Source organism: Haemaphysalis longicornis, unplaced genomic scaffold, assembly GCF_048455015.1.
Source record: "Haemaphysalis longicornis isolate Haplotype H1 unplaced genomic scaffold, Haemaphysalis longicornis Haplotype H1 scaffold_4, whole genome shotgun sequence".
In the NCBI taxonomy this organism is placed as follows: Eukaryota; Metazoa; Arthropoda; class Arachnida; order Ixodida; family Ixodidae; genus Haemaphysalis; species Haemaphysalis longicornis.
The window spans coordinates 174,826,160-174,835,285 of NW_027526361.1; positions in this window are offsets into that span (position 1 = coordinate 174,826,160).

Sequence of the window (9,126 nt, forward strand, 5' to 3'; positions counted from 1 at the left end):
GTGCACTGCAGGCGTACCACTCACTCCCGTTGGGAAGTGCGCGATGCGTTTGGCATTGCAAAAATACAGGTGGCGATGGTGTGCGTGTTCCGACGCTGAGCAGACCAGGGCAAACGACACATCTCTTTGCCGGAAGTGCTTGAAAAAGTCGCCCAATAGCAGGATGTCTACCTCATGACGAACATCTGGGAATCGATGACGTAGCCATGTGAAGATGGCGGTGTCCCAAAACACGCAGGGAAGGGTGAGAAGAGGGCGACAAACTTTGCAACAAAAGTGTGATCTTTCCGCTGCACGTAAAAGAGTAATACTTGGCACAGCTGACGTTGACGACGCATTCTAACGATTGCGCTAGTTCATTTAGAGTGATCAAAACCTTTCAGGGCCCCTTTAAGAACGGCACCACCTCATGTAGTGTATCACTCCGCCGAAGCGCCAGACCCGTGACGTCAGTGCGCGCGCGTTTTGAAAGAGGATCGCGGTAAAAGCGTGACATCATCTGCTTTTCTCACCGAGTTTGTTTGTCGTCACTGCAGTAATTTATAGGCAGATTAAGTCCGAAAAGTCTTGGAAACGACTCGTGTCCGGTGTGGTTATTGTGTGCGTGCGCTGGCGGTGATTGCTATCGGTTGTTTATCTTGCGTCTATCATTTTAGAACTGATCGATTGTCCGCACCTCACCCCACCAGTTCGTGGACGGCGCGAGATTTCGTAATTATGACATACGAATGAACGAATAAGTTTTAATATAGCGCGTAAAACAGCCAGTGCGTCGTTAATTTTTCTAAGATTCATAGACGACCTAGAGAATCGATCTAGGCGTTCTATTGTTCTTTTCTTTGGGTTTGACGATAAGGAACCATCTGAAGCATGGGATACAACCGCACGTCTTGTTAAAGACTTTTGCTCGTCAAAGTTAGGCGTAACAGTTGATTCAGTGGCCCGAGCTCACAGACTTGGTCATTTCGCACAAGACAAAAAGAGACCTATCATAGCCAAATTCTTTAATGATAGGGAAATCGAAACGCTTCTAAACAAAGGACCCAAACTAAAAAACACGCCGTTCAGCATCTCGCGTGATTATTCCCTGCCCGTTCGCGATAAACGACGCAAGCTGGCCCAATTCAAGAAATCTGTAGCTAAAGAGGGAAACCGCTGCCGCCTGGTTTTTACTAGGCTCTTCATAAATAATGATGTTTACGTGTGGGACACTGTTAATGAATGTGCTGTTAGAATAAATGCTAGTGATAATGCACCCGTGATGGCTTCCCCCGTAAGGGACACAACGGAATGACGTCGTTCCCTCCCTGCAGTTACTAAGTGTTCTTCACCACGTGTAACACGTTCCATTGCCGATCATATTCCATTCTTGCACAAACATTCGAAGTGCTCTTTCCAAAACCGTCCCCCTTTCTTCAATTATCGATTCTTCATCAGCAGCATTTGTAATATTAACTGAAACTTGGCTCAATGACACTGTCAGCGATCAAAATATTTTTGTTTGCGCATCAGAATTTAACTTCTTTCGCTGTGATCGGTGCCACCGAAGGGGCGGTGGCGTACTCATAGCGGTCACAGGCGATCTTGTTGTGACCCCTATCGCAATATGCACTTTTCTTGAATGCGTGTTTGTTTCCTTCAAGTCTCCTGGTAATAATGTTATTATTGCCGTCTTTTACCGTCCTCCTGATATGGGCTCCTTGTTTGCGACCGAATTTTCCCGTGTTATAAGCGATATTTATACCCGTTTCCTAATGTCACACTTCTGATTTTTGGTGATTTCAATTTTCCTGCTATAAACTAGAGTGATCTAACCGTTTCAAACAATGATACTGAGGCGCACACATTTTTGCATACTTGTCTAGACTTTTCTTTAAAACAACTTATCAGCTTCCCTACACGCTGCTCGGCAACATCTTCTAATATTATTGATTTAATTTTAACGAACGAGCCCTATGCTTGCTCAAAAATAAGATCTTTTGATGGTCTTTCCGACCATTTCATTATTACTGGCAGCTTGATTCGCCCAGTGGTAGAATGAATGTCGACTAACAATATTGTAACAAGAAGACGATGAAGAGGACAATGCAGCGTAGCTTTGCCATCACAGCCTTGGACGACGAAGCTCTGTGGGCGCGCAGCGTGACCGCCATGTAAATAGTGTGAATACATCGTTCGACTATCTCATCGTTCATGTCGTCTGTCCTGCCGCCACGGTACATTTGGACACGACCTCGTTAGGGCACCGACAAAACGTCGAAGGTATCCGGAACCACGTCGGACCACAGGGCTGGGGACACGTCGTCGTCGTCGTCTGGTCAAACGTCGTCGTCGGATCGGCTCGTCACGGGCTGGGGACACGGGGCGGGGGGACGTCGTCGAGTTTTCGTAGCGGTGGGGCTGGGGCTTCCCGACGCGGTTCACGCACCCTCGATGATTCCACCAATGCCGATGAGGTGCGAAGCTGGGCCCAGGACGGGGATGACGGCCCGCACTCTCCACCAAATGTACCGTGGCGGCAGGACAGACGACATGAACTAGGAGATAGTCGAACGATGTATTCACACTATTTACATGGCGGTCACGCTGCGCGCCCACAGAGCTTCTTCGTCGTCCAAGGCTGTGATGGCAAAGCTACGCTGCATTGTCCTCTTCATCGTCTTCTTGTTACAATATTATCAGGTGCTATAACCGAGGCAACTTTGGTGGTATGAACTTAGCATTATCTTCCTTCTATGAGCAATTCATTGATGGGCATCTCTACCGCACGATTGAAGAAAACTGGCTGCTTTTAAAAAGTAGACTTCTTGGTCTAATTGACAAATTTATACCCGTACTAACAATGTGGAACTCGAAGCACGGTTCCTTGGTTTACACAGCAGCTCCGACGTTTGAACAATAAAAAAAGCGTTTATATAAGCAGGCTGTCAAAAATGATAATTTACACTTTTGGAATAAATACAAAATATGTGATAAAGAATATCAATCATCACTAAATTCTACCCGCCGTCATTTCTTTAGCCATGATTTATCATCGATCCTTGCGAATAACCCCCGCAGGTTCGGGCGAGTTGCAAACCCTAAAAGTAATCCAGACATTATCTTAAACGATAACAACGGCATTTCAGGCCCCGGTTCTGAATGCGCAGAGCTGCTAAATCAGGCTTTTTCAAGTGTTTTTACAAGAGAAAATCTTTAATCCGCTTCCATTTTAAGTAGTTCATACGCTACAACAATGCCGGAGGTTACTATCAGTGAAGCCGGTATTTTGTGCCTTCTGCAGAAACTGAAAATCTCTACAACAGCCGACAATATTGGCTTTAATAATAAAATCCTTAAAGCCATATCATTGAGCATCAGTCCCTTCTTAAGCGCTCTGTTTTCACAATCGTTATCTACCGGAACTGTACCTCAAGACTGGCTAACAGCTAAGGTTGTCCCTTTCTTCAAATCCGGTGACCGCTCTTCCCCGCTGAATTACAGGCGCATTTCCCTGACTAATACCATATTAGTTCGTAAATTATGTTTACTTAGGCATAAGCTTCGAGACGCTCCAACTAATGTTAAACTACTTGCATACATAACGCTAATTATACGTAAACTAGAGTATGCTTGCGCTGTTTGGGACCCTCATACATCAAAGAATATTGACTTATTAGAAAAGATCCATAGGAGAGCTATTCGGTTTGTTTATTCAAAATTTCATCGCACAGATTTAGTTTCCGAGCTCATGAATGACAACGGAATTCCAACCTTGCAGTCCAGAAGACAGTTTCTCCGCCTTAAATTATGGTATGTACTCTTTCACCGCAAACTTGCTTTGGACTGTAGTTCTTTCTTGAAACCCCTTGCTACTCGCCGTACTCGTCATTCCCATTCTCTGTCCTTAACCCCAATGTTCGCTTCCACCAATCTGTTTAAATTTTGTTTTTTTCCCCGCACAATTAATGATTGGAACAATACACCCGAAAACTGTCTAAACTCTCTTGGTTCATTTGAAGCACATGTTTAGTTGCGCCTTTGTAGTTGCTTCTAGCGTTCACTGTTTTATACTTCAGTTCTTGTTTCTGCTTTTTGCTGTTTACTGTTTGTATTTGGTTGATATTGTTACCACATTGTGCCCCTCCTGCTTGGGCCTACATGGCCTGCAGTATGTTCTTGAATAAATTAAATAAATAAATAAATGTAAACTCATGGAGCATGTCATACACAGTCAAGTCATAAACGATCTGGAAAAATATAGCATCATTTGTAATTGTCAGCACGGTTTTCGTAAGGGTTGTTTCTGCGACACCCAACTTGCCGGTTTTGTTCACGATCTTCAAAAATCCCTGGATGCCAGATGCCAGGTCAACGCGTTTTTTTTTTGGATATCGCTAAAGCTTTCGATCGCGTTCCTCATCACAGATTATTACTGAAACTAGCACAACGTAACCTTCACCCGGACGTTCTTAGATGGATTGAAGCTTTCCTATCCTCCAGGTCCCAATTCACCTTCGCTATGAATGTAAATTCTTCCACTGTTCCGGTAACTTCTGGCGTCCCCCAGGGTAGCGTACTTGGTCCCCTCCTTTTCCTTGTCTATGTTAATGATCTTCCCAACTCTGTATCTTCTCAAGTTAGACTGTTTGCAGATGACTGCGTAATATATCGTACCATTTCCTCTGATTCCGACCGTTCAACCTTGCAATCTGATATGGACAAAATTAACCTCTGGTGTTCAACCTGGCTTATGTCACTAAACGTTTCTAAAACTAAGTTTATGTCCTCTACTAACGCTACTAACCGTATTCCCACTTATTACTTCTTGAATAATGCGGCACTTGAGTTCACATCTTCTTACAAGTACCTTGGCCTTCACTTTCAGCAGGATCTAACATGGCAGCATCACGTCGAACTTACTCTTGCAAGCACTAACCATTCGCTTGGGTTGCTAAAACGTAATTTAGGAGAGGCTCCATCACAGTTAAAAAAGATTGCTTTCACCACTTTAATTCGCCATAAATTAAAGTATGCTAGCGCCATTTGGGACCCTCATCAAGTCTACATCGTATCAAATATTGACTCCGTGCAAAACTGTGCTCCTCCGTTTATTTACTCTGATTATTTTTCCTTTTCCAGCGTCACTAACGTAAAAAACCGTGCTGAACTAGTTGATTTGGCCCTGCGCCGGAAACATGCGCGCTTATCACTTTTTCACAAGCTTTTATAACCACCCGTCACTGCGTGAAAGTTTTTTGAAGGCCCCTCTGCTCTCTTTTCAGGACGCGATCACCGCAATAAAGGTAAACGCCCACAATGTCATTCACTTCGTTTCGCACATTCATTCATACCGCGCACCATTGTTGAGTGGAATGACTTGCCAGCACATGCTGCCAGACTCCAATAAATTCTTGCAGCTCTTGCACACTACGGTCACTAACTAGAATTTTTTTCTGTAGTTTTTAACCTCTTGCATAAATTCTAGCAATAGCTTGCATACGTTGCTCTTGCTCTTGCTGCAGTCTGTTTCTGCATACGCAGCCACTTGTTATGTTCTCTGTCCTTTGTTTTTACGTTATATTGTTTTCTTTTTCAGCCAATATAATGGGGGCAAAAGTGTCAAGCAAATTCTTGAGGTCTTGCGAGCTATGTTCCCAATCTATCTGATTGTTCAACGATTGTACAACGCGGTATGGCTGTAGGTTGTATTTATTGTGTCTTCTCTTCGTTGCAGCTAATTACTGGTATAATACATTTTGTATTTGTGTCAGTATTTTTGTATAATGTTGTCTTTCTCCCCTCCCCCTATGTAGTACCCTCGCCTAGAGGGCCTTTAGGGGTACTCTGAATGAATGAATGTTACAAAGATCGATGCAGTTATACGTACGTGAAGTACTCGATGTGCTGAAGCATTAATTTCGCGAGGTACGCAACATTATGCGTGTTCGACGAGGACGTGGAGAACAATTTTAGATATTTAGGTTATGCTGATGGGTAATAACAATGGCATCAAACACTCTTGTGTTTAGTAATGTGTGCACAAAAGCCACGCCAATCGGAGGTGCACATAGGTAGCGCGCTGTGTGTAAAAAGAAAAACAATAACAGAATTGCTCCTTTCAGATCACGCGTGAAAAAATTCGCTTCTGCTTAGTTACTACGCGTGAGTTTATTACTTTCTATTCCTGGTTATTGCTCCTTACATGTGCATTTGCCTAAGCACTGCCGTCATTTCTACGAATGTCCTTAATATCCCGCTGTTACGCGTTTTTTTTCCCGCAGTCTTGGCAAGAAAGCCTGCAGTTTACAGGAAGCGACCATGAAGTGTCTGCGCGTAAAAATTGTGCTTCACGGCGCAGCAAATTTTTAGGAAAAAGCATTTTTAAGCTTAGTTGGGCTCAAGTCTTAACGCAATGCAATTCTAATCGAGTTTACGCAGGCGTTTCCAAATGGATGGTAAATTCTCCGTTCCTGAAAAATTCTCTTTCGAAGCTGCCATGGTTGCGATTTTGAGTACGCCAATATAGGTTATCACAGGCTATTTTGCTTCTTTCATATTGTTATACGCCCTAACACACGGCATTTGTACTGCCATTTTACGATACTGAGGAAAATGCCTATACAGGAAAATGTTTTTGGCGTCATAGTTACAGCTCACCTTTTTATGCCCATTGCTTGAATTTAAATCTGCTGGGGCAAGTTCAAAGAAATCGCAGTCCAAGCAGCAAAAACGTTTGGTTTTCTCTTAATTATATGTGGGAGTGAATTATTCACACTTATAATTTGGCTAGAGAAACACCACTTATAAACAGCATTTGTTTTTATTCCCTTTTGCGCTGAAATGTTTCTGAATGGAAAGTTGTAGTGTCTTCTATGCAAATCCAAATGCCAAAACAAGGGCATGACGCAGACAGTCTCATTGGCAGACATACTCATGGATACGAGCTTGGGGTACCAATTTACAAATATGAAAAGGTTATTAGAACCCAGAAACATTATCGGGCGCCTCCCGCTCCCCAACCAAAATAAATTGGGCTAAAACGTGTTGTGTGGTTTTGACATAGAGCTTCACTGAACACCAGAATGGAGAGGGCGACAGGTGATTCCCTGCAGGCCTTCCATCTGGATTTACCACTAGGGCACTACCGCAGGTGTATGAAGACATTCACAGTGACCGTACGCAGTTTTGTTCAATGTTTCCTCCACATTATCACAATAACGCACTGCTAATAACCTCGATATCTCACATTTCTCTCTGAAGTATGCTTTACAGCCCAGAAGTGTGAACAGCTGCTTACACTTCTGTTCAGCTGCTTATTTATATACGTGAGGCACTTTCGACAAACTTGACACTCAATCTTATTTATCACATCAAAACAAAGTTGCATTCAATGACCTCCCTATGTCCGTAATATGACAGTCACATATTATCGTGTCTTACAATGAGCCTTCGTTGCATTCGTTATAAAGCATATGATGCCACTTCGTATTTCAAAGCTAGTGAATAGTGCATACGTATGTAAAATATGACACGTAAGTCATAAAAAGTAAACTGAACTTTGCCATTTTTTTCTTAATGAGGTTCTGTTTTATCCTTTTTGAACCGGGTTTTCACTGGGAATGACAATTTTTATGATATTTTTACGTTTTGATACACGTTAGTTGTGGTAATGTATCTCACATTGAAATTTTAAAACCTTAAGAACATGAAGTTTGCATGTTTTTTTTGGGGGCCTTCTTTTATTTTGTGCTTCCAAAAATATTCGCAGTAACGCACTCTTTGCGCCGAGCGGAGGAGCAGCCGGTTGCGGTGATGAGGCGCAAGGACAACTTCCGGTCCAGCGAAGAAAGGCGTCGACCAGCGAAGAAAGGCGTCGAGAGAACATAAAGAAGCAAAAAGAACTGGTATGGAACCGGAGGTAGTGAAGGAGAAATGGGATATCTACCATGGGAAAAAACTAGAAGTGCAGGAAATGGTGCAAGCAAAGATCAAGCAGAAAAGCGAGCAATGGATGGCAGAAATACGGAAGAAAGAAAACAAAAAGCGCATCCAAGAAGTTTTCGAACCATGTAAAATCACTAAGCTCAAAAAACGATAACCATCAAAAATTCCTGATTGATGAAGAGGGGGAACATTTAGAAGGAGAGCACGCGATGGCGCATATTCATCGAGTGATTAGTGAGAAGTTTAGGACAATAGTGGTAGGGACACCAGCACCGATAACATCAGCGCCACAGAAGACTGCGGTAAGGGAAATAAGTTTGAGCAACCTTGATTGGAAAAAAGCAGAGCAAAAGGTTGCCCCCCAGACAGCAGTGGGCCCGGACGGAATACCAATGCAACTGATAAACCTGCTTGGACCTAAAAGTAAGGAATCGTTTATGAGAGCAATAGATAAGGTGATAAAAACCAAATACCAGAGGACTGGTTAGAAAGTAGGATGAATTTAATATATAAAGGCAGAGGAGACAAATCCAGTATTGATTCATAGAGACCACTCACAGTAACGTCAGTGGTGTATAGATTCGTAATGCAGGCGATAAAATCAGAAATTCAAGCATGGATGGAAGAAAATGAAATACTTGGCAAACTGCAGAATGGATTAGACAAGACAGGCGACTGGATGACAATTTGTTCGTGATAACGGAATGCATTGAAATTGCGAAAACACAGAATAGACCACTATGGATTACGTTCTTGGACATTAAAGGGGCATATGACAACGTAAACAGAGAACGGCTATGGAGAACACTGAAACTCCAGGGATTAGATGACGAGTTAGTACAGTTCCTAATAGCAATCTATAAAGACAATAGAGTGCACCTTACTTGGGAAGGACAGAAATGCGACCAGCAGGTCAACATCCATCGGTGACTGAAACAGGGATGCCCTTTGAGCCCAATACTGTTCATTCTTTACATGGCAGGGTTAGAAAAGAAACTGGAAGAAAGTCAAGTAGGGTTTAGCCTAACCCATAGGCTGCAAGGCGAAGTGGTACAACAGCATATCCCGGGAATGTTATACGCAGACGACATTGTTCTTTTAGCTGATAACCAATCCGATATGCAGCGGCTAATAAATATTAGCGGCCAGGAAGCCACCGACCTCGGGTTAGATTTCAGTGCAGAAAAATCAGGAATAATG